Source organism: Phodopus roborovskii, unplaced genomic scaffold (genome assembly GCF_943737965.1).
Source record: "Phodopus roborovskii unplaced genomic scaffold, PHOROB, whole genome shotgun sequence".
Taxonomy (NCBI): domain Eukaryota; kingdom Metazoa; phylum Chordata; class Mammalia; order Rodentia; family Cricetidae; genus Phodopus; species Phodopus roborovskii.
This window is the reverse complement of record NW_026126418.1, coordinates 43456938-43484422: the sequence shown is the minus strand read 5'-3', so window position 1 is coordinate 43484422 and position 27485 is coordinate 43456938. Positions and strand designations below refer to the sequence as shown.

At 44.2% G+C, this 27485-nt stretch overlaps 1 protein-coding gene across 2 annotated transcripts in view; it reads right to left on the bottom strand.

The window, feature by feature from the left end:
- The window catches only part of Itgb6 (integrin subunit beta 6), a 120955-nt gene extending 93692 nt beyond the window's left edge, over positions 1-27263 (bottom strand). The window contains exon 1 of one of the 2 annotated variants that reach the window (XM_051184600.1): positions 27003-27263. The gene's annotated coding sequence lies outside the window, so the exon portion shown is untranslated. The remainder of the gene's footprint in view (positions 1-27002) is intronic. The other variant, XM_051184597.1, reaches the window with a different exon arrangement.
- Between the last annotated feature and the right edge of the window lie 222 nt (positions 27264-27485).

Here is a 27485-nt window from a genome sequence, read left to right as displayed (position 1 = left end):
ATTTTGGATAGCTACTGCTATCACTTTTGCTAACATAGAAGCTGGTAAACTTAGCTTAGAGTCTACCGGTGGCCAGTATGAAGCTGACTAAACATCTTTAAAACACACACACACACACACACACACACACACACACACACACACACACACACACACACACACACAGCCTCTCTGTGGCTGAAAAGATCCACTATGTTGTAAAAAACCTCATTGTAGCCTGGCATTCGGTGTGGCAATACCTTCCACACCAGCAAGTCCTTTCTGACCTCTCAGGGCTCTGCATCCATCATCAGGTATCCTCCTCAGTGCCCAGAGGCCCACCTGCATTGTTCTCTCTGTGGATGTCAATGCTTTGGAGTTGGGATCTCATTTGGATTATAGGAACACTCCTCTTGTGATTCAGATATCTGGTCTCATTAACACCTGTACATTTATTTAATTGAAACCCAGTTCAAAAGCTGAGAGCTTGGAAATTGCTTGTCTGATAACACAAATATATAAAGCCTTCTTCCTGCTGTCTCCCGGCTGCCTGTGAATACCCTGGAAACTTAGTGGCCCTGGGACTGCTTTGACTATTCTACTTCTGAACCAATGGGTAAAAAGAAATAAAAATAGAAAGTGGTGGAAGAAAAATTGGATTAAATTTATTTGAGGCTTAGTGGGGCTCTGCTTAGATTGGGATTGGGACCCCTGGCTTGTTCCTGTCGCATCTGGCTTGGCTTTTGAGTTCCTACACCCATGTCTTCAGGGTCAGAACAGGGATTTCTTGTTTTGTTGATTCACCTTTAGCTCTAATGTTCATGGGGCACATGAGTCACTGCTGTTTCAGAAAGAATAGTCGATGGAAAGAACCTCAGTTTTCAAAGTGGGCAGTTACATTCCCAGCCCAAAGCAAACACTGAGCCCTCAGGGGCCACCTGTGAGTTCTTCTGGGCATTTCAGATGGTGGTATTCTAGAACACCTGGATAGGTAAATCCTACAAAGCCTATAAATGTAAAGTCAGGGTCTTGGGTAGCCTGGATTCTCTAAAATGACTGGGTACCATTTCAGAACTGATATATTTCCTAAAAGATATGCTGCCTTCTTGACCTTAGCAGCTGGGGCCATGCAGTCACAGTAGGTCACTACTGTATAATCCTGAAACCATCTGAGCTAGCTGACAGTCCCTATGGGACCCATCTGGTGGCATCAAGCTGGGAGGCAGGCAGACTTCCTAAAGCTGGTGACGATCCTGCCTGTGTTGCACACAGACCATTGTCACCAGCTAGCTACTCAGCTGAACTCTGCCAGGGTGGCTCAGTTTAAGGAAGGGCAAATCCTATATAGGTGTGAATTCCTTACACCACTACAGCAAGTGTCTGGAAACACTGCCAACATAGTCATCATCTTTTGTCACAAAGCCTCTCCTAGTTTAGCCCCTCTCCCACCCCATGCACTGACCCAGGGCTTGCTTTTATAGCTCTTGCTTTACAGGGCTACACAAGAGTGGCTCATTGCCCAAATGGTTTTAAGTTTCCAGATCACATACATAAGATCTTATATTCTAGTTGCTTAGCAGGGGCATGTGCAATGCTCATCACTGTGGCCACAGAACAAAACAATGTTTGCCATTTTGTTAACAGTGCTCATTAAGACAGGTGTGTTCATATCTCACAGGTCATGCACACAGGTGTATACACACACACACACACACACACACACACACACACACATACACACACACACATACACACACAGGGCCTCCAACAAGCGGAATGAAACCAAATGTATGACTCTTTCAGAATGGACATTTCTGAATCATGGCAGAGTTAGAATTAGCTCATCATCTTACTGTACTGGAATATAGCTCTGTTTCTGTAGAGTTGTTTGTTTCCTAGGAAGGGTGATAGGGGAAAGGACTTGGTTTTCTGAGTGTCACTAGGTAAGTGTGTCTGTCATATCACACTGTACGATTTTGCTGCTGGAGCTGAGCTCCTTGGAAGAAACATTTACTTCTTGCTGTACTTTGAGCCTTTTGAGTAACACATGCTGACTACCTACTAGGTTGCAAGATCCCAGCCAAGCTTTGCAAGTTGTGCCAGTAGCTGAGGTAAAGTATCTGTCCTCTGATACACCAGTCTAGAATTTCTTTGCTAGTGATATAAAAGACAAGTTACATTTGTTCATATAGAACTTTGAAATAATAACTTCATAGCCGAAGTCTCACTGGAGTCCTCTTGCTGCAGACATTTTGATCTTTTCTGTGGGAATTACAGAGTCATAGTAAGGAAGGAAGCTCTTTTCCATATTTTGTAAGTGTGGGTAGACTGCTACCCTAGGGCAGAGCAATTACAGTCTGCTTCTGTTAATTAATTATGCCTATTTCAATGCAGAAGCAGAGCAGGGGTGGGCTTGGAGCATCGTCCCCACAGCCTGTGGGATGCTGGGCTCCACAACAGGTCTGTTGTTCAGCCCACTGTTGCCTTTGGCTCCCCCTTGGCATCTATGCTTAATTGCATTCCAACCGGGTAAGTCTGAACCTGTCTGCTGAGCCTTCTTGGCAGGTGTGTAACCAAATGTCCCCAGGCCTCACTGGTTTGTGGAGGCCAATTAGACTTTACTTCCACTCAAATGTTTCTAGCTGATTGCTCCACCTGAGAAATTCTGGGTCCCCATGCATCTTCTTTCTCACAGTGTCTCTGCTCCTAGAGTAAGACCACAGGAGGAATCGAGCATGTACAGAAACACTTTGTAGATCTTGGATGTTCATGGTTTGTTGGCCACTAGAAGCTATCACTTGACACCCTGTGTCTCACTTTCTCTGTTGGGACTAAGTCTCTCCCTCAGGCCTACACTTCCAAGAGCTTTGGGGTGCTGAGAATATGGGGAGAACTGGTGACCTGAGAGAAGGTTCTGAGTGAACTAAAGCCATTGCACAATTCAGAACACCCAGACAACTCTCTCATGCAAGCCCTCACCACACATCTCTTATTCTGCCAGTGGCATGAAGCTAACCCCGGCCTTGGCTCAGCTGCAAAGTACCCCAGAGCTCCACATTCTCTGCATTCCTCCTTCTACTGGCCAAGAACCTTCTTGCCTCTTAGGGAAAGCACCCTCACCCACTCTGCCTTGCCTTTCATAGTTTGAATCCCAAAACTTCTGCTTGGCTCTGGCTTTGCTCTCAGTCAGGGCTCAAGTCTTACTGGGCCCCCATTCTTGTCCTATCCCAACTGCCCTAGTTGTTCCTTAGCATCCAGATACCTCTTGACTCCTTTAGCTCAAAACAAGACAATGCAGATCAAACCCCCTGGTAATTGTGCTAAGAATCCCAAGCTTCAGGATTGATATCTTCCTGACAGTCTCCCTGCTAGAAGAGAGGCCTTAAACCTCTAGGATGTGAACTCCTTTTCCTAGACTTTGGTAGAAGAAAGCTTACAGCTTATCTGCAAAAGAGCCTTGATTTCTTTTCCTGAATGGTCCTGCACTGTTTCCACAACGGTTGAATAAGTTACACATTGGAAGTTATAACTGCTGAAAGTGGTCAATTCTGTGTGGTAAGAGGTTAGACTCTTGTATATTCTTCAGGCCTGATAGATACTGTGAAATGGCTACTGGCCATGACATTTATTACTATCTAGCATCCCATTAAGATATTTATTGAGTCAAGTATGGCAGCTTATTCCAGCACTTAGGAGACTGAAACAGGAGGATTGCTATGAGTTTGAGGACAGTCTAGGCTACATAGAGAGTTCCAGGCTAGCCTGGTCTACATAGTGAATGAGTTCCAGGACAGCCTAGGCCACAATTGTAATACATGATTTCCATGGCAGAAGTTATTTTCTACACAACATTTGGATGGGAAGGGGTGAATGGTAAATAAATTAACCAATAAGAAGATTAATAATAAAATGTCTACAGAGAATTGATTTGGGGTGATATAATGAGGGGTATCTAGATGACACCTTAAAGTAGAATAAAGTAGAATAACGGATAAGGCACCTCTGAGGAAGTGATTAAAGTTAGACTGAAGGGGATCCATCCATGCAAAGATCAGAGGAAAGAGAAATCCAGAGAAAGGAGCAGGGAGAGATCAAGCAGGCTGGGAGCATCTTGGAGCTATGGCAGGTATCTCCAATGATGGCGTCTGGGGAAGGACAAGGCAGGGTTTGGCTTCAGCAGAATGGAGGAGAGACAGTGACTGGGCCATGTTAGTCATGTCCATCCTGGAGAACAGCCTCTTGGGGTGGGGCTGGCAGGACTTCCTGATTGGTCACATGCACACAAATAGATCTTTAGATGACAAGAATGACCACCAGCAGCCCCTCCCGACTCAGATGCAGGTAGTCTGGCCTGGGTACTCACCAGAACATCCAGACAGTGGCATGTCTACCAGGAGGGGAAAGAACTGCCTGCCTACCCCCACTGCCAGATGAAGTCTTTGGTTTCAAATATTTTAAATTACAGTCTTGAAAGGCAACCCATAGCCAATTCCACAGGCTAGAAAGTCAAATAACTTGAAAGTAGCCCAAGAAGAGGGAAGTACATTCAAGTGGCCAAATGTTCAGTTCTCCCTGCTGGGCTATCTGTGGCGGCAGGAGTGAGAGCTGAGGGGCTAGGGGAGATTCTGAGAGCACGCTCATGTCTGAATTTAAATCATTTTACCTAAAGACAAACCGGAAGGCCTGTTCTCATGAAAACAATCTATTCTCTAAGGGCCCGAAACCCAGTCGTCGTTTCTCTGTATTTGCAAATTTCACAACTCAATGAAAATATGAAAATTCCTGAAAGGGTTGATACCAGAGAACAGGACCTCCTGGGAGAGCCCAAGGAACTCACAGACCCCTGAGTTATCATGTACTTATCTCTACAGTCCATACTGTCCCTTAGAGGCTTTTATTGACAAACAACAAACAATGACTCAAGCCTGTGACATGATCATCTTTCCCAGAACTGGGAGTGTCCCCAGCTAGCCAGACACAGGGGCACTTTTTTCTTTAAGGTATGACTCTCTCCTCATTCTTAGTCACACACAGTTACTCATTACTTTGAAGGGCATGAAGAGTTTATTCATGGCCGCAGAGCACTCTGTGCTGCTTTGTTGAAGGAGAAAAATGCAGACAGCTGAGTCACTGTTTTCAATTCAATTGTCAATTTCACCCGGGGGCAAGCTTTCTCACATCCATATAGTTTTATTGCTTTCTGAATCGCTCTGATCATATACTTTGCAGGATAATTCATTCTTTTGCTTGAGGATATTAATAACACAGGGTATTAGTATGGAGCAACAGTAGCAAAGAACTCTTAAGGATATGTAAAAAAAAAAAAAAAAAAAAATGGAAAGCCAGTGAGATTGAGTAACTCACATTCAAGGTCTAAGAGATGTAGCCGAGAGAGGAAAAATAGACAGTTCTAACCCTGGAAGCCATGACAGAGCTTTGTTGCTTCAAACAGAGCTATTTTGTGCAGTTTTCAAACCCCAAAATTATTTAATTAAATGTATCTTACACATCATTATAAACCCAGCCTCATTACACAGAAGTATATTCATGTATTTAGTCAGGAAGATATTTTAAGTCCACTATTATATGAAACACACAGATACAAGGGCCTTTTTCTTTAAGGACCCTTTGTATAGCTGGGTTTAAAGACAAAACAAAACAAAAACTCCACAAGAAATACTTTGTTGACAGCAAGATGTGGTGTGAGAGATGAGGTCAAATGAGAGGTGCAGGTATAGGTGCTGGAGGTCCAAAGATTTCCTGCCTGAAGTAGTCAAGCTGACCTAGCTCAAGGATTCCTGCAGGGCTACCAAGATATGAATGGGGGACACTCAGGAACAAGGCACTTGGGACACAGGAACAGTATGTGTCAAGGAACAGACTAGGAAGCACTAAAGTGTACATGCAACCAATCAGGCTGCTTGGTGAGAGGTTTGGCAAGGGCATGGAAATAATATAGACTCATTATGGCGTTTGCTGGGATAGAAGCAATACTGGGCAACAATACCTCATACTCTCTCTACGTGCTGTTATGGGATCACAATCTTTACTATTATTATTTGCATGAATCAGGATGGACATAAAAAGTCGAGGATAAATCATCCCATTAAAGGCTCCCCAGGGACTATGAAGAGGAAGGGGCTACACTAGTCCCAACTGAGGCACCACCTTGAATAGTTAAGGGTGTACCCACAGTCTGGTACATTGAGCCTCCCCAGAGAAGGCTCAACCTCAAGGATTAGTTCTTTATCTGAGATCCCAAGAGTTACCTAAGACCATCTTAGTCCTGCCGAGGTTGGTGGATCTAAGCCAGACTGATCTACACAGTGAATTCCAGGCCAATGAGAGGTACATAGTCAGATTCTGTCAAAGCAAAAACAAAACCCTCTGAGGTCAGGAGATGCCTTGTTTCAGAGACTGAAAGTTTGGACTCATTCTCTCTGCTGTGAATAGAATCGAATGTATTTTCAAGGTTGAAATTGGCTCAGTTATTCTCCATTTGTGTGACTTGATACTTAATTTCCTGAACCTCAGTTTGCTCTCCTATAAGGACTGGGTAATAGTGTCCTTCAGATCATTTTAAATGTGAAGACACGTATATAGAGCAGCAAAGTGCCAGGCACACTGGAGACACACTTAAAGTTCCTTTTGCTAATATGCTTATAGTTATAGTTCATAAGGCACTTTTGAGGACTTCACAATAGCTTCTTGAGCTAGATACAATTGTTACCAGTTTTAGAGATGAGGATGCCAACTGAGAAACACTAGCATTAACAATAGTGGTAGTAGGAGTTGAGGCAGGAGGGTGAGCCCAGTTCAACAGACTTACCCTTCAACTGCCATTTAGCAGGGATGCCTAAACTAAATCAAGTTATTCTTATATTTTTATGTAGCACAAATTAGGACTCAAAAAAGGCAATTCTTTTTGACCCTCCAAAATAGATGTGAGAGCCTTAGGCAAAACTTTTAAGTGGATCGACCATTTCTTGACCTTCTACTGTCTGTTCAATATGCCACTGCCACATGTGGTCATGGGGCCCAAGAGATGTGACGAATCTAAGTGGAGATGTGCAAGTATCAAGGGTGCATTGGATTTTAAAGGTTTCGTGTGACTAGTTTTAGAAAAGAACATTAACTATCTTAATTTTAATTATGATGAAATAAAAGTATTTCATTTTTCTTTTTACTTCCTCACGGTACAACGTCTAGAAAACGCTCACTTGCAGACTTGCGCATCAGGTTTGTGGTGTCTGTTGCCTTTCTATTAGACAGAGATGCAGAGCCTAGCCCTCCATCTGTTCAGAGGTGCTTCTGCTTCCAGTCCTGGTCCCTCTGTCGGGATTCTAATGACTTCCTGTGTGTGTGGAGAGCAGTCTTCTGCTCACCCCACTTCACAGTAAACGGTGCCGAGTGCCTGTGGGTCTCCAGCTGACAAGGAGCATCGCACAGATGGCCGATGTCCTTCATGAATCTGTCTCACACCGCAGCAGCATTTATTCTACAAGGACACACACTAATCATTTACCTAGAGTGAACTGAAATCCCTAAATAACTCAGGTGGAAAAAATATAATAAGAGCACCGAATACAGGTGTTATTTATAGACAGGTCTGAATTCCAGATCCCTGAGTCAGACCCCCTGGGAGAATGCTTCCTTATTCTGTAGTTGACCCAGGGAGATTTTGATCTGGGTCACACTCTGAATGCTTGTACCCCCTTCCAAATTCTAAAGTGCACAAGGCCTTATCCAGTCAGTGGGAAAACGTTGATAAGAAAGGTAGCATTCCCTCCCCACAGCCTTTGTTCCTTCTGGCCTCTCCTTGAGCAAACACAGCTTCCAGAGCTCTTAAGATTTGAACCGCCCACTTATGTTATTGACGATTCCAGAAAAATACCAGATCCAAAGTGACCCACATTCTTTTGCATCTGCCCGGGGCTTTCCTGAGTGCTATTTGAAAATGGAAGTTTCCATATTATCTAGGTTATCAACATGGTGGAGATGGCTGGATGTGACTGCTTGGTAATTTATAATACCACACATCTAGAGTTTTTAATCCCAAAGGACAGCTTTATTTCTATGATGCTATTTGTCCCTGTTCACTGTCTGGGGAGGTCAGAAGAACAAGCATCATCCATGCTCAAAAGATGAAGAAGTGCAGTCCTGAGAGGCCAGCTTGTCTAGATGGCAAGATTGAGGTGTGACCAGCCCCCCTGGAGATATATCTAAAGCACATCTCCACTTAGACTTATCACATCTCATGGGCCCCATGACCACATGTGGCAGTGGCATATTAAACAGACAGTAGAAGGTCAAGAAATGGTCGATCCACTTAAAAGTTTTGCCTAAGGCTCTCACATCTATTTTGGAGGGTCAAAGAGAATCACCTTTTTGAATCCTAATTTGTGCTATATAAAAACATAAGAATTACTTGATTTAGTTTAGGCATCCCTGCTAAATGGCAGTTGAAGGGTAAGTCTATTGAACTGGGCTCACCCTCCTGCCTTAACTCCTACTACCATTATTGTTTATGCTAGTGTTTCTCAGTTGGCATCCTCATCATAAAACTGGTAACAATTGTATCTAGCTCAAGAAGCTATTGTGAAGTCCTCAAAAGTGCCTTATGAACTGTAACTATAAACATATTAGCAAAAGGAATACTAAGTTTAATCACAAACTGCCCTGTGATATTGAAAGCACAGAGGTTCTAAGGGACCTCTGGCTCACATTACTAAGGGGAGGTCAACTCCATTATAAAATAGCTTGATATGACATGGCCTTATTTGTGCTGTAGGAGAACAAAGACCTACTAAAATGTCTGTCATATTTGTATTGATTCCTTCCCCAAATCTTAGTAATTGTAACACTTTTTTGTTTTTTTTTGTTTTAAATCTAAGCAAACAAACAGAAATAGGAGGTACTGAATTTTTGATAGTTTCCAATAAACATCCTTGGACAAAATGAGGAAGGTTTCATTTCCCCTGCAGGGAAATTTTCTTTCTCTATAGGAATTATTTTTCTTCTCTCTGTAGGTAAACATTTAAGCAAAAGATCACAGGCTACCAAACAGGGCCAGCCAAACAAGTGGTCTTTGAAGGCACGTCCGTGTGTGAGATCTAGACAATGGGACACTGTTTCTGCTTCCATATAATTTGTATGCTGGGGGTAGGTAAACAACAAATTATTGAAGATATATGATTGGTAATATTATAGATAAAAAGTATGAAGGAAGGCCATGCCTTTAATGCCAGCACTGTGAAGCCAACACAAATGATCTCTGAGTATGAGGCCAGTGATTTGCATAGTGAGTTCTAGGCTAGCCAGGGCTACTGTTAAAGACCCTGTCTCAACAAATAAAATAAACATGCCTGGAATGAAGAGACAAGAAGATAGGAACTTGGGCCAACCCTTTGACAATATTCACTCATTCCTCAAGGCTGGGAATGTAGCCCGAGGAGATAGAGCGAGTTTACCCTGCACATGGTCCTGGGTCCAACCCCCAGCCAAACCAAGACCAATCACAAGTTACTCTCTGCCCTCTTTATCTCCACCCTGAGCACTCATCCAGTGAAAACACCTCTCCTAAATCTCAAACCTGGCAAAGTTCACCTTTTGGCACATGAAATGCTGATTTCCAGTATCAGCCTATGTAAGCCCAAAACCATAACAAACTATCAAATCTGCTTCATCCCTCCTGCCCCTTTCCCGCTTGTGTTAGCTGCCTGGGCTAACTGCCTGTGTTGGCTGTTTACTTCACTCCCACCACCCACTTACACTGTGTCTCTTTCCTGGCCTATGCCTCCAGTTGCTCTCCTCTGAGCCAGTGGGTGGGCCTCGAACTCCTGTCCTATAGGCAGCATCGGTATCAACCCTACACAGCTACTACCCCTACCTACTTTCCCAATGTCAAGTATTCTGAGGGTTCCACAGGGTTCCTCCTCCAGGTGGTGGATCAACAAACGGAAGAGGAGGAAGACGGTGTTCTGCGCTCCTAACACCATCCAGAATGTCCCTTGTCTATCAGAATTAAGAATATTGTATCCATGTGAAATTCCCTTCTGCTCACTGTCCTCAACCACAACTCATGTCCTCTCACTCTGCAACCCTACCTGGGCAACTTCAGTACGAAGACCTTGCCAACAAAGTAAAATCCTGATTACCATCACAGCAGGATAAAGCCTGGACACCTACAGAGGCCCATGCAGTACTACCCTTTCGAGCCCTCTGTCCCATACTGACCACACTGCCTCCTTGTTCAAAAGCACATACGGCAGTATTCAGTACATTGTTTCTTTGGTTTTTAGTTTGCTTGTTTTCCATATAGGGTTTCTCTGTGTAATAGCCCTGGCTATCCTGGAACTAGCTTTGTAGATGAGGCTGTCCTCCAACTCCCAGAGATCTGCCTGCCTCTGCCTCCCGAGTGCTGGGACCAAAAGTATATGCTACCATGGCTGTTTTGTTGTTATTTGTTTTTTGTTTGTTTGATTTTTATCAGCTTCATACAGGCTAGAGTCATCTGAAAGGAGGGAGCCTTGACAGAGCAAAAGCCTCTATAAGATCCAGCTGCAGGCATACAAAGCTATAGAGCATTTTCTTAATTAGTGATTGATGCGGGAGAGCCCAGCCCATTGTGGGTGGGGATAGGCTGGTTTCTATAAGGAAGGGGACTGAGGAAGCGACAAGGAGTAAGTCAATCCAACTCCTCCATGGCTTCTGCGGCAGCTCCTGCCTCCAGGTCCCTGCTCTGTTTGCTTTCCTGTTCCGACTTCCCTCAGTGATGGACAGACATGTGGAAGAGAAAGTAAAACAAACACTTCCTCTTCACCTTGCTTTTGGGCATGGTGTTTCAATACAGCAATGGTAAGCCTAAGATGCTCATTACAGATTTACAGAGAAATGAATGAACGAGTAGACTGATGGATGGATGGACAGGCAAGCAAGGCCTTTAAAGCTTCCAACGCTCCCCAGCTCTAATGGATCCTGTGTACACACTCTGACCCAATTCCCTGCTTAATCATCCCAAACCCTTGACAGTGTTGTCACCTGGTAGACCTTTGTTCCTGGAATGTCCTTCTTTTATCTGATACAGCAAATGCCTTTCAATTATTAGTCCCCTGCCTGAAATGCCTCCCTCCCTCTCTCTCTCTCTCTCTCTCTCTCTCTCTCTCTCTCTCTCTCTCTCTCTCTCTCTCAAACCCAGAACTCTTGCCATAGATGCCCTCTACCTGTAAGGGAAGTGACATCCTGGGCACACCAGGTCTATAGCATGTGGAATGGTACCTTTAGTGCCCTGTGTGTTTAATGACATCAGAGCTAGGAGGAAGGAAGAAGTGGGTGGCAGTGAATAGTACCTACTTCCCTTCTGCTGTGTTGAGTGGCAGTCTAATTGACCCGTGGGTGTTTCTAACTCACAGCAATATGACTTTTGTCTCTCACAGGCAACGTCTGCCAAGTCCTTCCTACCCCTGCTTGGCCTTCTGCTCTTGAACACTCTTGAGCACTGAGAAGCCCCCTTTAATGCCTCTATTTTCCACATTCCCACAACTAGCTAGACAGTCTCCTTGACTTCTACTTAAAACCTTTTATTTTTCCAGAACAGAAGTTAATGTCTCCCAAAGTATATCTGGTGCCCCTAGTCCTGGGAGCAGATCTGTGGGGGAGACTCTAGCAAGAAGAGTGTGTTCTGCATGTTAAATGCTCTATGAGTTTCTTCAGGAAAAACACTTGGCATTATTGACTTAGCGTACACACACATTTTAACTATCAAAGCTGCAGAGTGTAATTATATAATATTTTCATGGAGATGTACAAAAGCTTTTATGAAATAGATTGAGGAATGGCCTGCTGAAAGTGTGGTGGTACATGTACATAGAGATAGATTATATCCAGTGACACAAAGCCACAGTAGAAATATAGTCACCCGTGTGTGTGTGTGTGTGTGTGTGTGTGTGTGTGTGTGTGTGTGTGTGTGTTCCACTCCACTTTCCATCCCTTACCAGTCCCATTCTGTAGACAGAGCAAGAGTCTGGCTAAATTCACATCTCCTAAGTGGCAGGAACAACCTTCACAGTCACTCACAGGTCTATCCTTCTCAAGCTGCTTTTCTCTACTCTGTTGAGGCATGATCCATGCCCCCCCCCACAATGCTGGCTGTTGCACAGTATAGCAAGCTCTTTCCATACAGCAACCCACTCAAAGGCCTCAGTAGCCTGCAGGAGCAAGAGTTATAACTGACATCTCCAATCACTATCTTTCCATCTTAAAAAACGTGTGCTAGAACCAATTAGCACTCTCCCGGGTACCTACTAAGGCTTCCATATGGCTATTCCTTTGCAGAAATTCCTTTGAGAAGCCTGAAGGAAGGATTTTTGGGGAAAACCTCTCACCCAGCTACCTATCAACCCAGGATCAGCTTCTGTGTTTGGAGAGAGAAGGCATCATTCAAGGTCCATGCCTACATCAAGGTAGCTTTTATTTATTCTTATTGACAAATGTGTGAGGACAAATAAGAGCCTAAAGGGGTCTGTAATTGAGTACAAGCAAGACAGTTGCTCATTGGGAAGCAAAGCCTGTGATGCGTGGGGCTCACCTGCTGTACTCTGAGGAAGGAACCCACTTAACATCGAACTGGAGTTTTATAGAAGCTGAGTAGGGCATCTCTCCTCCTAAATTATACTAGCTAGCATCACAGTGGAAGGTAGGATGGTGACCAAAGGACTGTCTGAAAATTTCCTGTTTTCCCAGAAGGAACATGGTGGATGAATCCAGGCTGACCAAATCGGCCTTGAGAGGAGGGTGCTGTGGGTTAAATGTGGTGTTGCTCTAAGGGGTTAAGCACTGGGAACTTGATTCTCCCCATCCCCCACAGTGTGAGATTAGGGGTTCACCAACCCTTTCACAGGGATCACAGATCAGAACAGATGTCCTGCTTATCAGATGTTTACATTATGATTCAAAACAGTAGTAAATTACAGTTATGAAGTAGTAACAAACATAATTTTATGGTCACTACAACATGGGGACTTGTATTAAAGGATCACAGCATTAGGAAGACTGAGAACCGCTGCTTTAAGACATGGGGTCAGTGAAGTGATGGGGCTTTACCTTGGAAGGGATTTATATTCACTTTCCTGTAACAGCTGGATAGGTCTCTAACTGGATTGGTTATCACAAGTGCAGCCATTACTAAGGGAGCTTGGCCTTTCCTTCAGTCTCTCCCACCTCCTGGCTGCACTGGAGTAAGCTAAGTTGTGTGATGTTCTGTGCCAAGCTTTGAGACCATCCAAGGTCCTCACCTGACCTCAGGCTTCCAACTTCCCAAACTGTAAACCAACCCCTACTCCGTCATGCCCCCACACCCATTTTTATAAAACACTGGTCTTGGTTTTAGCAATGTGCAAAGCTGGAACAGGAAGTAGCTTGAACTCTCTTTGTCTATGCTGGACAGGCATGGTATCCATAGCTAGTGCATGGCCAGAGCAGCTGTGGGGGCACAGAGCCTTCCCAGGCATCTGCATCACTCAGATGAGTGATGACCCATCAAGGGGAAACAAACAGGGTCACCTGGCTTACCCCTTATCATTGATGAGCAGCTCCATAAAACATGATCATTTTCAACAGAGGAACCAACAGTAATTCAAGGGTGACGATGAGAATTATGAAAGCAAGGGAGACCTCTGCAAAACCTGGAATGCTGGGTTGCCAAATGTATAACACGTGTATGAGTCTGCAAAGTCTGTGATTCCTGAGGGGCATGGTAGACAGTGGGCTGGGAGGACTGCATCTGTCTCCTTTGGGGAGGCTGGGATATACGTTTAGAGGCATCTGGAAGGATGAGGAGAAGCCAGGCCTTACAGTCTGTCTGATCTGTAGCTCTCCTATTCCTGCAGTGACCTCTTTGAACCTTGGGTTTTTCAAGCTGTATAGTTCACATATAAATAATAATTCAGAATATTTGTAATGATCAATTGAGATGAACACACGTAGACTGTAAACTGTGGTGTGCTGTAAAACGTGGACTACATTTCATGAGATCATTTTTGTCTGAGTCAGATCAGCTGGGCTAGGCCCCATCATACACACAGGACTCGGGCAGAACGAACCACCTGTTCTCATTGCCTCTCCAAATGGCATCCACAACAGCTGCACCTCTTATTTTCATTAGGTGTTGGTGCCACAGAAGCATTGGAAGCTGCAGAGGGGAAACGCCAAGGCTCTTGATCCTAAGTAGTTCATAATCTTACTAAGAGCAACAGACTTGTGAACAGAGATTACATCTGAATTGCAGAAGGTCAACTCAAACTAGAGGGGGAGGGACTGAAGAGATAGGCACGGGAGAAACTGAGGCTGTGGTGAGAGTCCCGTGGTCTGGTTGGAACCATCACTCATGTGGAGATATAGTGGGCCAATGGATAGGAGGTGGTCCCTGAGAGACTGCAGAAAGCATCCCCCTGCACAAGTAACTTGGTAGATTATGGAAGCTCCTGGACAACAGCAGCTCTGAAATCTTGCAAACTGCTGGGATGCCATGCTGGGGCTTCAGACCAGAAATCTAAATGGTTGTAGGACCACTGAGAATGGGGTTGTCTTGCAGGCCTCTAGGAGGTGACCTGTAAATCGTACTCGTTATATATTTGCATAGTTTTGCATGTTTATTAAGACTACCCTGTGGTCACTGGGAGGAAAGTGAACCCCTGTTTTCCATTCACCAACCGTGCTCTATGGGCTCAGTCACTTTTGCCTGAACTCTGGCTGCACACATGGGTCATGGTGATTAACCAGAGCCCTGCCTTTTTTTTTTTTTTTTTTTGCCACCACCCTCCCATCTCAGGGGAAAGGACTGGTCATGTTCTTTCTCAGGAAGGTTGCCCTCATGACAGCTGGATCAGCCTGGTGGGGCCTGTACTGACTCGCTTCTGTGAAACTTTTACCTTCCTTGAGCCTTTTGATTGGTCTTGTTTCTTCACTGACATGCTATCTTTTAAAAGCAAGATAACATAGTTTAAAAGCCAATTTGAAAGGTGCCACTTTGAGCTTTGAGTTTGCAAAGAGCAAGTGTCCTGCCTTGTCTCATTAGACATTCTTCCCATTCTAAATGTTTATGTTCAGTAAGGTTCCCAAACCAGGCTGTCCCTGAAGCTTCTAGGCTGAAGGGAAATCCCAAGCCTTCGGGAAAGGAAGTGAGGTCATGTGGGAGGGATGTTCTCACACCAGAAAGGGGATTTCTGGAGAAAGGTCACCTGCAGTAGAGAAAACTCTCTCCTCTCAAGGGTGTGTGGCCCAACTGTCCTGTCCTCTGGTCCACGGAGTCTAGCTCCTTTATTGTTCAGCATCACAGAGTCTGGGTGCTCTAAACACCTGGCAATTGTGTCCAGCTGCCCTTGGATGCCTCCTCTTCCTCGAGGTCAGGGACTGCCCTGTTCAGTCATTACTAGTAGCACACTGCCTTGTATATAGCTTGGCATTCCCACTTGAATGTGACATCAGGACAGAATGATCTTCAGGGGTTTCTGCACAGCATGGTGGGGTGCTTTGACAGATAACGGGTGAGTTTAGAATAACAGAAAGGACTTTGTTGTTGATGTTGGTGGTGTTTTTGTTTGGTTTGCTTTGTGGGTTTTTTTGTTTGTTTGTTTGTTTGTTTTGTTTTTCTTAAGGATTGGCTCATCCAATTCTTGTGGGAAATCTCAAGTAGCAGGCAGGAACTGGTGCTGTGGTTTTGAGTCAGAGTTTTCTCTTTTGCTTTAAAGGCCTTAGCTGATTGAATGAATGCAGGCCACCCCAGCTATCAAGAGCAGTCTTTGAAGTTAGCTGATGGCAGATGTCAGTAACAGCTACAAAGTACCTCCCCAGGGACATGTGGAACAGTGTTTAAGTAAATAACTGGGTATTACAGCCTAGTTGAGTGAACACATTAAGCTGAGCCTCATACCCTGTGTCACAAAACCACTTACCACCAACAACCCACCCAGTCCTGAGCAGATACCCTCAGAACTGGTCTCACACTCATACCACTGCCAGTCGGCACCAGAACACTTCCAACATGCTCCCCGCCCTCCTACAGAGACACATCTTAGCGAGGGAGGCAGTGCAGCGGGCACAATACAAGTTACAAACTTCTCTTTTGGGTGTGGTAGCCTTAAGTATCTTAAGAACATATCTGAGGTCAGCAAGACTAATATTACAACCTTCATTGCCTGCGGAAAGAGTTTAAAATACTTCCAGTAAATGGGCTGTGAAATGACCCAAATGCCTTCATGTCAACAAATGTCAAAACACTCTAAGTAATCTGGGTAGTTGAGGAAAGCCCTGCAAGGCAGCCACTTGCCTCATTGCCCGAGGGTTCAGAATGCCAATCAGACACTCTGGTTCCTGTCCAGATCTTGCTCTGAAGTCTTTTAGATAAATTCCCCAAAATGTTGATGGAGGGACAGATGACTGCTTTCCCTTAGGGCTGACTGCTGCCTTGCCCATGGTAAATTCCACTTGGGCCTAGCTCAGGCGCAGTCTATTTCTAGGGTGGTCGCATTGCATCCTGGTTGCTTCCCCAGAAGGTGCAAGCAGACGGAGAGCATCTGTTCCCTTCCACAATACTGGCAGCTTTTATGAGGGTAATGCCCTTTAATGCTCTTCCCAGTACTATGCATGCTCTAATTAAAGATTGGGCTGCATCACGGCTACATTGCTCATGTAACAATGGTGTTATTGGATTTACCTCTTATTCTCCAGTTCAAGACATTCAAGTAGTTGCCAGGGTCCCTACATTCTGATGCCACATGGTCAGAGCCATTAACAAGATTCTGAAGCCCAGACTGGAGTCTGATGTCACATCTGCTGCTGGGTTTTGAGACATAGTGAAGCTGAGGAAGGATGGAGGTTCTTATGGGAATAGAAGAGCAGTGGGAATGTGAGTCTGCCTTGTCTGTCAGTATCTGACGAGTGGGGAGAGCAAAGCCTCAAACCTTCAGCCTGAAAGGAGCCTAGAAAGGTGGATGGGTTCAAGGAGAAACTACAATTTGCACCTTACTGCTTCTACATGGCTTAATGTTGATGTATGGAGTATTTATTATTTTTGTAATTGAAAAACAAACCTGACATTTAATATCATTGATTTCTTAACCCTGTGACAATTGAAGAGAAGCCACTAGTCCTGACACGTGAATACCCTTGACTCACTGAAATTACTCTTTAAGAGAGAAGGTGACTTTTGGGCTTCCATCTTTTTTTTTGTTGTTGTTGTTGTGGAGTTTGGAAGATTCACCTGGATGGGGTCATTTATGCAGAGCACCATTGGCCTCTGGATATCTCTGTGCTAGGAAGTCTCATGCATGACCACACTTTGATTGGGGTTGGAGTGTGTGTGTGTGGTGTGTGTGTGTGGTGTGTAGTAGCCATCAGAGTGTATAGTTGCCAACAAGAGGATGCAGCCAGAGACTGACACAGGACTTAATTACCATGGGGAGCTGCAGCTGGCTGTGGCTGGAGTGAGCTGGCATCTGCTTTTGCAGAGCACAATTTCTGCAAATAATTAACCAGCAGAACTCTTGATTCTCTCTAATTAATGAAGAGGAAGCCTGGAATCTTCAAAGTCCACAAATGTCATGCTGCCATTGTGTCAGGATTGATCTCCTTTGTTCTAGACCGAAAAGCATGCCTCTCCTGCCTCCCCTAATTCTTTCTAAATTGAATTTTTCTATTACTCATTGTGACAGCTAGGGAACATGACTTCAGAAATTCACCCGCAGTTCGTGCCAGTATTAGAAGCCTGAATAATAATAATTTTTTAAAAGAACCATAATGGAACGGGCTTTCTGTCTCTGACCCAGAATTAATCACTGGGAAGAGACACAGAAAGGAGCTCGTTAATTAGTGCTAATGGATCTTGTTAGGTGGAGGCTGAGTTCCCAAGAGTCTTTGGGGGGAATCAGGGGGATGCATCCCCTTCTCTGACCATCTCTATGTCCTGCTTAGATTCTTGGTGATGGGATGATGGGAATTTGATTCTAGGAGACAGAGATTTGTGAGCTAAGTGGGAGCTGACCAAGGCTGACCATCGGGAGCAGCTTCCAGGAAAGAAGTGGGAGTGGTTGTTGTCACACTGCAAGTGACCTTGTGGACTCATCTGAACTACAGTGAGATTCACCACAGGAACCAAAGTAGAACCCATTAAACCCCAGGTCAGGTAGTGTCACTTACTGTCTGCTCCCTGCACCCTGGGAAAGAATGCAGACTTCATGCAGGGGGCCTACCTGTCTGGCCACGGTTCCCTCTATAACCCTTGTTCCTCAACCCTTTGCAGGATATGTGCATCCGCTCCCAAATACCCCACTGTGTGTTCCCACCTCAGGGCCTTTGCACTGGCTATATGAACCGTAGCCACATAGCCATATAATAAATGAGCATATGCCCTGTAAACAAGAGTCCTCTCCCCATTCTTCTTGTCCTGCTATATTTCCCCCACTTATTTTGTAGCGCACCATGTATTTCCCTTATTTATCATGCCTATTGTTAAACCTCAGCTGCCTCCTCCCATCAGACTGTGAGCTCCCAGGGACAGGATCACATCTGTTTGATTTGCTGTTGTATTCCCAGCACCTAAAAGATGGTTGCCAGCTCAGTAAGTATTCACAGAGCAAATGAGTCAGCTGGCACACTTCAGAGTATCTGAGGTGTGTGTGAAGCCTGTGTGTGTTCATCCTGCACGCCCACACAAGCACTGTGTAAAGGCTGCTCCTTTACTCTTAATAGGGAATGAAGTGCTGCTGTTTCCGTTGGCTACCAAATGCTAATAATTAAAGCACACACTGTGATCTGCCTTAAGTTGTACTTGAGTGCATTCCTCCTCCAGTAGTTTCCAGTAGGAAGGATGAGGCTAATGATTTTCTAGAATGGGGTTCCTCAGCATCGTCCCTAGGGGTACATACTCTTCTTCCTCAGTCCACAGAGGGGCTTTAGTGAGTGTTGATGGGGGATGGGGCAGGGAGAGCAGCTTGAGAGAGCCAAAAAAATAATGCATTCAAAGGCATTTAAGATGATCAAGCATCAGTGTCTTGAGCATCCTGGCCAGGCCCCAGCAGAGTGCTGTGGGCGGGGATACAGGAAGGCCAATAGCCCCTGCCACCTCCGTACCAAATCACCAGGCTATAGATTGCCATTCTCTATCCTTTCCATTGAAGAATACCTGGTATAAGTTTCTAAAAGTTAGAAAAACCTGGTCTAAACTGCAGCATAGACAGACAAGGGCCCTGAAGACTAGACAGTGTCAGGCTGCTGAGCTCTGCTCCAGAAGGTCTGTCATGAGAGCAAGCCTGAGCAGAGAAAAATCATCAGCCAGCTGCTGCCGGGCTGGGCACTGTCACCACACCCAGGATCTAGCCCTGAGTCTGCAGCTGTTAGTGAAATCACTCTGGCCACTCTTTTCCTACACTGTGATTCCCTTGGTGGTTTGGATATGGTTTTTGCTAAACTACACTCATATTTAAGTTTCTTTGTCAGCATGACGGTATAAAGAAGTGGTGAGGGCCTTAAAGAGAGGTCACCCGGTTCTACTATCTTGAAGGGATGAATGTGGGTCCTAAGAATCATTAGTCATCATGAGTAGGCTGTTGTGACTCTGTCCTTTACCTTTCCTCCCCTTGTGTCAGTTTATATGACATGCGTGGAAGAGGATAAGGGCACCAACGGAAGCCAAAAAGATATCCATAGCACCTGTTTAGATTTCCAGAAGTGGGAAACAAAACAAAAGTCTCTACTTTGTAAGTTACTTGGCTTTGGTTATTCTCCTAGAGCAATGGAAAATGGAACTGTTTCTAATTCAACCACTTAAAATTTATTTCTTATTTTTATGTGTGTGTGCCTCTGTTAATTTACATGTATGATATCCATGCACATTCTGGAAAAGGCTGGAGGGTATCAGAACTTCTGGAAGTAGGGTTATAGTCAGTTGTGAACCTCCTAATGTGGATACTAGGAACTGATGTTGGGTCCTCTGGAAGAGCAGTAAGGTGTGCTATTAACTGCCAAGCCATTGCTCCAGTCCTCAGCCTTATTAGTATCATACAAAATTCTTCCACCTATTCTTTTGTGGTTAACTTCTCCTTAGTTTGAGAGAAAATGAAGGAAAGGGCCACCAAGGTCAAGGCACTTGGCTTAGTTTAATAATAAAAAAAGGACATGGACCCAGCTTCTTCTACAGTGTGTGTCTGGTTAGAAGGACGCTTCTGCTATTTCCTTTTGGAGCCACAAATAATTGTTCTCACGGGGGAAGGAGAAGGTTTGTAGTAATCTACAATGAATCATAACTAACGCTGCCTTTCAAAGTTAGAGCTTGCTCAGAGGTCAGAAGTGAAAACATGGTCTAAGTCTCATGGGCATAAATGTATGAGTCCTTGGGGCTGGAGAGATGGCTCAGGGGTTAAGAGCACTGGCTACTCTTCCAGAGGTCCTGAGTTTAATTTCCAGCAACCACATAGTGGCTCACAACCATCTATAATGACATCCAGTGCTCTCTTCTGGAGTGCAAGCATGCATGCATAAAAAATTAATACATTTTTTAAAAAAAGGACAACTTCTTGTATTAGATGTCTAAAAATTCAAATCCCAAGACTGTTTGGAGCCTTTCTCCAAAATCAAGTTAACAGAGTGTCCTGGTTCCCTGAAGGATCTTTCCTCTTAGACTCAAACCCAGAACCCTGAAATTTCTTCCAGACTACAATCTATCTGAAACATCCATGGATGCTCCTGCAGATTGAAGATTCCAATCTTCCCAAAAGGAATGGAGAAGAGCCAGGCAGGCTTTCTGAGAGCATCACCCTGGCATTAAATACCAACATCACTACAGCTGGGCTTGTCCTTGACACACCACTCACACCACATTTCCTGAAATTGTCCTTTTGCTTAAAAACTGAAGGAAACTGTGCCTTACCCCTCACCCACAAAGCATAAGGCAGAGCTGCCGATAGATAGCTAGGATAGATAGCTAGAGAGCATGCACTCGACCGCCACACCCACAGTCATTCTTGAGGTGTTCTCGTGTTCAGTTTCTATGTCAGTGGCTTGTCTTTGCTGAGTGTCTGTGACTGCTGTGTGTGGTGCCCCTCTGTTTCCTGCCTTTACAGATGAAATAAAGATGAGAAGGCAGCATGCAAGCTGCAAGGCCCAGCTGTCACTGGTTAAAATGCAGTGATTAGCTGTGAATTTTCCATTTGGCTCAGGCAGACTGAAGAAGGGGACCCCCTTCCTTGCATTTATTCTCTCCAGAACCCCGAGCCAAACTTTCAGTTCATCAGCCAAGTTTTATTGATGCCCCCTCCATTTTCCCCAGAGTACTGAGAGTGAAAAGAAGAAAGACCTTTCAGGTTACTCAAGACTTTGCTTGGAAAATAAAGTATTCATTCATCATGAGGGAAAGCTCAAATGACTATGGGGCAGGCAATATGGAAGAAGGAATGAGTGAGTAAATGAATGGACAGATGGATGAATGGATGAAGCTATTACATAATGACATCTTTAAGATACACTTTTTTGTTTTTATTCAGACACGTTTTTCATATATATATATATATATACATATATATATATATGTATATTTCTCATTATGAATATTCCTTACTGGCTCAGGGGCTGCTCATGCATCTCTAGCTTTCTCATTTCAATAGAGACTAGAGTATCATGCATAGTTCCACACAGTGGATTAAGAGTGGGGACAAATAGTAACCAATGCTTGGTTTTAGTTCTAAAAGGTAATTGGATGTGCCTCAAGGAAGCAATGGGGACTGTATCCAGTTAGAGGGCATGTGGATAGGGGGAGGGAGCTTATGTGAGCCACTGCTTTGTGTAAGAATTGGCCCACTGATATCCTGTGTTTTCAGTATTCTCTGAAATGCTATGTTCTCCTACACTTTCTAGGGTATGTTTCCATCTCTCTCCCTTAGATGTCTTTGGACTCTTCTTATATTTCCATTTCCTGTAAGTGCTGGGAGGCCCAGCTGTGACTGAAGAAGTGTCTGTTGTCTGTCTGTCCCCAAGAAGCCTGGAATTGCTTGCTCAGCTCACATCAGCACAGACAGGACCCTCTCCCCAAGTTCTGGTCAGACTGACAGAGTCATGTGCTGTGCGGTGGTTGTTAAGAAAGGCATGTCATACCTACATGAAAGCTTTGGGAAGACAGCCCCGAGAAGGTCTCTGCAGTAGGATTGATGGCCCCCAATCCATGTCTTTTGTACTTACCCTCTTTGTATTCTTCCTATGTATCTCCATTCCTTCATTCTGCTTTGGACTATGTGACAAAGGAATCCTAGCAAATACGTATAAGTAGAGACCTGAAAAACCCTGAGGCTTGGCAACTACTGTTGTGGGGTAGCCATTGGTCCACTGTGCAAATATTATCAAACTGAGAGGCCACACAGCTGAAAACATGTCATGTGCATGAGACTTAGATTGTACTAATAATATAATTAAGGCCCCAAAGAGACCTGCAAAGGAACCACACCCACTGTGCCCAGCCCAAATTGATAAGAATCATGAGCAAATAAATGATGGTTGAAAAGAAAGGAAAAAAAAAAAAAAAAAAAAAAAAAAAGACATGCTGTGCTGAGCAAACCAACAGAAAGCCAGATTTTATCTTCTAACATTAATCTGTCCCATGCTGAGGTCATAGAGACTACATAGCCAATCAGAGACCACAGGAAGCCTAGCTTTCTGCCTACTTTCTCGAGCCAGCCTTTCTGGATGCCTCTGATAAAACAGCTGGATGATACACCTGGAATGGCAGTGGTAGAACCTATGCTTGTTACAGAGCTGGAAGCTGAGTTATCCAGATTCATCCCCCATCCACACCAGGAAGTGTACAGATGAGCCCAGTGTATAGACATCAAATAAGCGAATCTGAAGGTGTAGCATGTGTGAGCTGTGTGTGGTGCATCCCTTTGGATTTTGTTTGGTTTGGTTTGGTTTGGCTTTCTTTGAGACAGGATTTCTTGTAAACAGATCAGAAAGAACCTTTCTACCTCTTAATCCTGAGTCCTAGGATTAAAGGTGTGTACCACTACCTCCTAGCTTCTGGCTGCTGAGATTAAAGGTGTATGCCTGACTTCTATGGCTTGTGGCTGACTTTGCTTTCTGAATCCTCAGGTAAACTTTAATAAATTATAAATAATACATTACTACAGTTTCCCAGCATAGCCCTGGTTGTCCTGGAACTCACTCTGTAGACCAGACTGGCCTTGAACTCAGAGATCCACTCGCCTCTGCCTCCCAACAGCTGGGGTTAAACTTGTACACCCCACTGACAGGCCTGTCTCTATTTTAATAGCCCTTTGGTTCCCAAGTCTTCTAGCATTGAGCTGGACTCATGAGGCAGCAAATAGCAACTCCCAACACATCCTTACTCCTTCTACCTTATGACCCAACCCTTACTCCCCAAAACTTTCCCAGTTGCTTTTAGCAGAAGTATTTTCCTAAGTACAGGTGTAGAGCCATAGACCTCATAATAAGTCTATAGTAAGTAGAAGGAATAAATCAAAGCAGGAATTGTTTCCAAATATGTTTCCTTGAATGATGCTGGCTCTTTAAAGATTTGTATTTTTATCCATATCGTACATATGTCTAATGCTTTATCTTAGTTATGTCCCTAGGCGTCTTGCACACAAAAACCAGTACAGAGTTCCTGGATTAAAACCTCTACATCTCAAAAGAAAGGTCCTGTGAATGGGAGTTGGGTGAGGAGGTGGGGGTTGTTGGTGGAGGTACTGTGGAAGAGTCCACAGTGGCCTAGAGAGAACCATAGATGGAGTAACTAAATGTACTCACTGTGAAAACTAGATGGAGTGCTTCCCCTAACTCTCAGGCATGTTTATCCCACTTACTTGGAAGGCTGGACCCTGCTGGGCTTCAGCGTGAGTAGGGGAAACACCATCAAAAAGTGATGGTCCAAACGAATACTGAAGGAAGGTAGATGAATTACTTTCTGTCTGTTGCACTCCTTTTCTCCTGTCCTTAGTTCTCTTTGGACAGAATTAAGGAAGGCCCAGAGATACAGAAGACTGTGATAGGCTTGGAGAACAGGAAATTCTTTGGTCAAGACAGAGGACATATTTATGTGATGAAGGAAGAGTGCCAAAACACTACAAAAGGAATGTAAGAGAGGAAGCTGGAAGAGGGACTAGGAACATCCAGGTTAGGTGCTGAGGTCTGAATACGTCCTTTGAAACCCGTGAATTAAAATCTAAGTTGGTAGTATACTGGCGTAAGCCATGGGACCTTTACAATGAAGGCCTACTGTCATTTCTGGAAGAGTAGCTCATTGTGGCTCCTCATGCAAGGAAAAGTAGTCTCAATTTCCCTGTCACCATTTCTCGCTTACCCATCATGGGATAACCCAACAAGGAAGCCGACACTGGTGCCTGGCCCCTTGACTTTGGACCTCTTAGTCTTCACAGTGGTATTCCAAAACCTTTCCATCTCTTCCAAGTTTCCCAGCCTGTGGTATTCTGTTAGAAGCACTAAAATGAACTAAACATATGGGGGTTTCTAAATTTGGGACTCTCACAGGCAATAAGAACCACTGAAGCAGTTCTAACAAGAGGTAAGTTCCCTGGTCTGTAATGGTTTTTTCATTCCATTTTATTTCCAGTACTGGGGCGGGAACCTGGCTGTCACTCCTGATCAGCAATCGCTCTACTGCTGAATGCTCCAAGTCCCTTTAAAAATAAATTTGCCCAGGTTAGCCTCAAACTCACTTTGCAGGCCATTTTCCCTAGTCAGTGGGATAAATGGGTCCAAGCTCCTGGATCTGGGTTCTGGTTGGTAAATCCAGATCAGCTCTTGATGGGGGCAGCGGGAAAGGGAGGTGAGAGGGCCCCAGCTGACCCTGGCCAGAGTGCATGCGGTGGCAGGACACTAGGGATGACAGGTGCCAAGGCGAGTCTGAAACAGCCTGAGATTTCCTGCGTAGGCACTCTGTAAGGCAATTTGGTGAAGCAGTGCTGTGAGTGGGTGAGCTCTGTTGTGTTACACAAAAGACTCATTTTAATGTCACAGTGTGACATACCTGTGAACCTGCAGTGGGGCAGGGTAACGTGTAGCTGAGAGGTCATCACACACAGGAGAGACAAGACAGTAGTTCAAAATGGCTGAGTATAAAATCGAGTGCCAGCAGCATGAAGGGCAGTCAAGGCCCTTCTCCTGGGAACTCTGACCGAAATAGCAGTCTTGCCTGGCCTGGCTGGCTCAACAGCTTGGCAAGGCTAACTGGGCACAATGGCTAAGTGTGGGCATTATCCATGTGGGCAGCTTGAGTTGGTCCCCAGATGACCTTGGTCTAAAGTTAGCCGATTTTCAGAGTAGCAGGAATAGCAACAGACAGCTTTGGAAGCATATTTTGTTTTCCGTAAAGAAAATGGCATCATAAGCAATACAGTTCCCAGTAGCTAGCCCTCTAGTCTACTAAGGGCTTCTGCGACTAAACATATGCCTCTGGTTTCTGGAAGACTATTAAAAAAATTAATCCCTCTCTCTCTCTCTCTTTTTTTTTTTTTTTTTTTTTTTTTCCTGGTTAAAATACCTTCAACCTCGAATGTAACTTAGAAGAATGAAAATGTTAAGTTCTTCCCCTGGGGAACATGTCAAAGAAATGGCTGTTTTCATGCTTTAGTTCATTAGCATACCATTTACCTTTCTGCATATCACAATAAGGGCAAATTAGAATGCAAAGCTTCAAGGCAGAGAAGGAATTTATCCCTTAAGAACTAGATTAAAAGTCAATGGCCCCTTGGGAGCCTGAAGATGGCATCAAGGTTCTACTGGGTTTGGATCCTCAGATGAAAAATTCCTGCCATCATATAATGCTCCGTCAGCACATGAAGTGGTAAGTGTGCTTTAGTATGTGGTGTCTGGGGAAATTATTGAGATACTGCAAAAGTATTGTTTACTTCTAATTTGTCCTCAGAGACTGCACTTCATCCTATGGACACAAGGGGGCAGAAGTCAGAGAGAAAAGGCTGCCTTAGAAGAGCCAGTTCCAGGAAGCCAGGAAGGCTTTTTTTTCCCCCACTAAGGTACACAATTTTACGTAGGCTGACACTAATGCTTATAGTGTGACCCAATGACTGCATGGTTGGAATTCAGTATTAAAACTCTTATTATCTTCTGTAGCTGTTCAGAATCCACAGCAGTCAGGACAAAGCTATTACCCTCTAAACAGAATCTATATTCTGTCCATTTTAGACAGTTTGAGAGCTAATACAATACAGTATGTCTGTGAGTCCTTAATTCTAGGAGTACATTATTTAGATGAATAACCTCTCACAGATATTGAATTTTTTTAAATGCAGTATCAGTCTTACTCAGGGTCCTCACGGTGAATAGTAATGATACTAGGCGTCTCAGTCACTCCCAGAAATGTGCTCTTTGTAGATAGCCAGGATGGGTGGTCTTTCCCTCTCTGTTTCCCCCCATGGTTTTCATGTATTAGCTGAGCATTAAGACACCATTGTATAATCTAGAGAGACTCTGGTTAACTGCTCCTGTGTTATTTGCATGTCAATAACAACAGATTTTTTTTTTCTTCTCATTTAAACTCTCAGTTGATCATTTTGTGCCCTTTGAAAATGCTAGAAAGAATCAATGAAGGCTAATCTCATCACCCATTTTTTTAAAAATTCACAATGGCTGAGGAGTCAGAAGCAAATATCCTAAAATCTTCTTTTAAAAGACCATCCAATTAATAGTTAAAGCATGATATCAAGCATCAAGTGAATATAAATATGTGAATTCCTGTTCTTTGCCTATTACAAAATTTTGAAGCAACTGCTTAAAGCATGTGTGAATCTAATATGAGCTAATATGAATATGCTTTTACAAACCTTGGGGTCACATTCAAGGGCTCCTAAGTGCTACGAAAGTAGAAATGACATTAAGGTTCCCCAAAGCAGAGTTGGGCTCTAATGATCAAGGGCCAGGCAGGAAACACTCAGCTCTAAAATCTGGGGTTGCATTTGTTAGCCATGAAGAAAATTTGGTTTACTTACCTCTCTCAAGGGAGACCCTCTAATCTCAGAAAGAGATGACATGCGTTATTGTACCCGTGAGCAAAGTCTTTGGCAGAAGTGCCATTGATCCTTGTGGTAGTGAATAGAATTAAAACATTCTGTTGTCACCATCCCTGAAAAAGCGCATTCATGTGAACATTTCTTCCACCGGCATAATGAGACATCTCATGAAGGCATGTGGGTGTACACCACTATGCGGAGATACTGCTGGTGAGTGACAGAACGCCTGGTTGATTTACACAAACCCCCAAGTGCGCGTATGAGAATAGGTTAGGTTTAGATTGACGAGCAAATGTGTAGCCAGACTTCTGGCTGACAAATGGCAAAGCTATGCCAGCACATTCGCTTCTCTGGAGGGAGACCAAAAGTGAACCAGGATCAAGTTCATTCTTAAAGGACATCCAAGTCTAGTGGATGGCTGGGTTGGTAAAGCACATATAGACACGCCCCCGCACCCCCCCA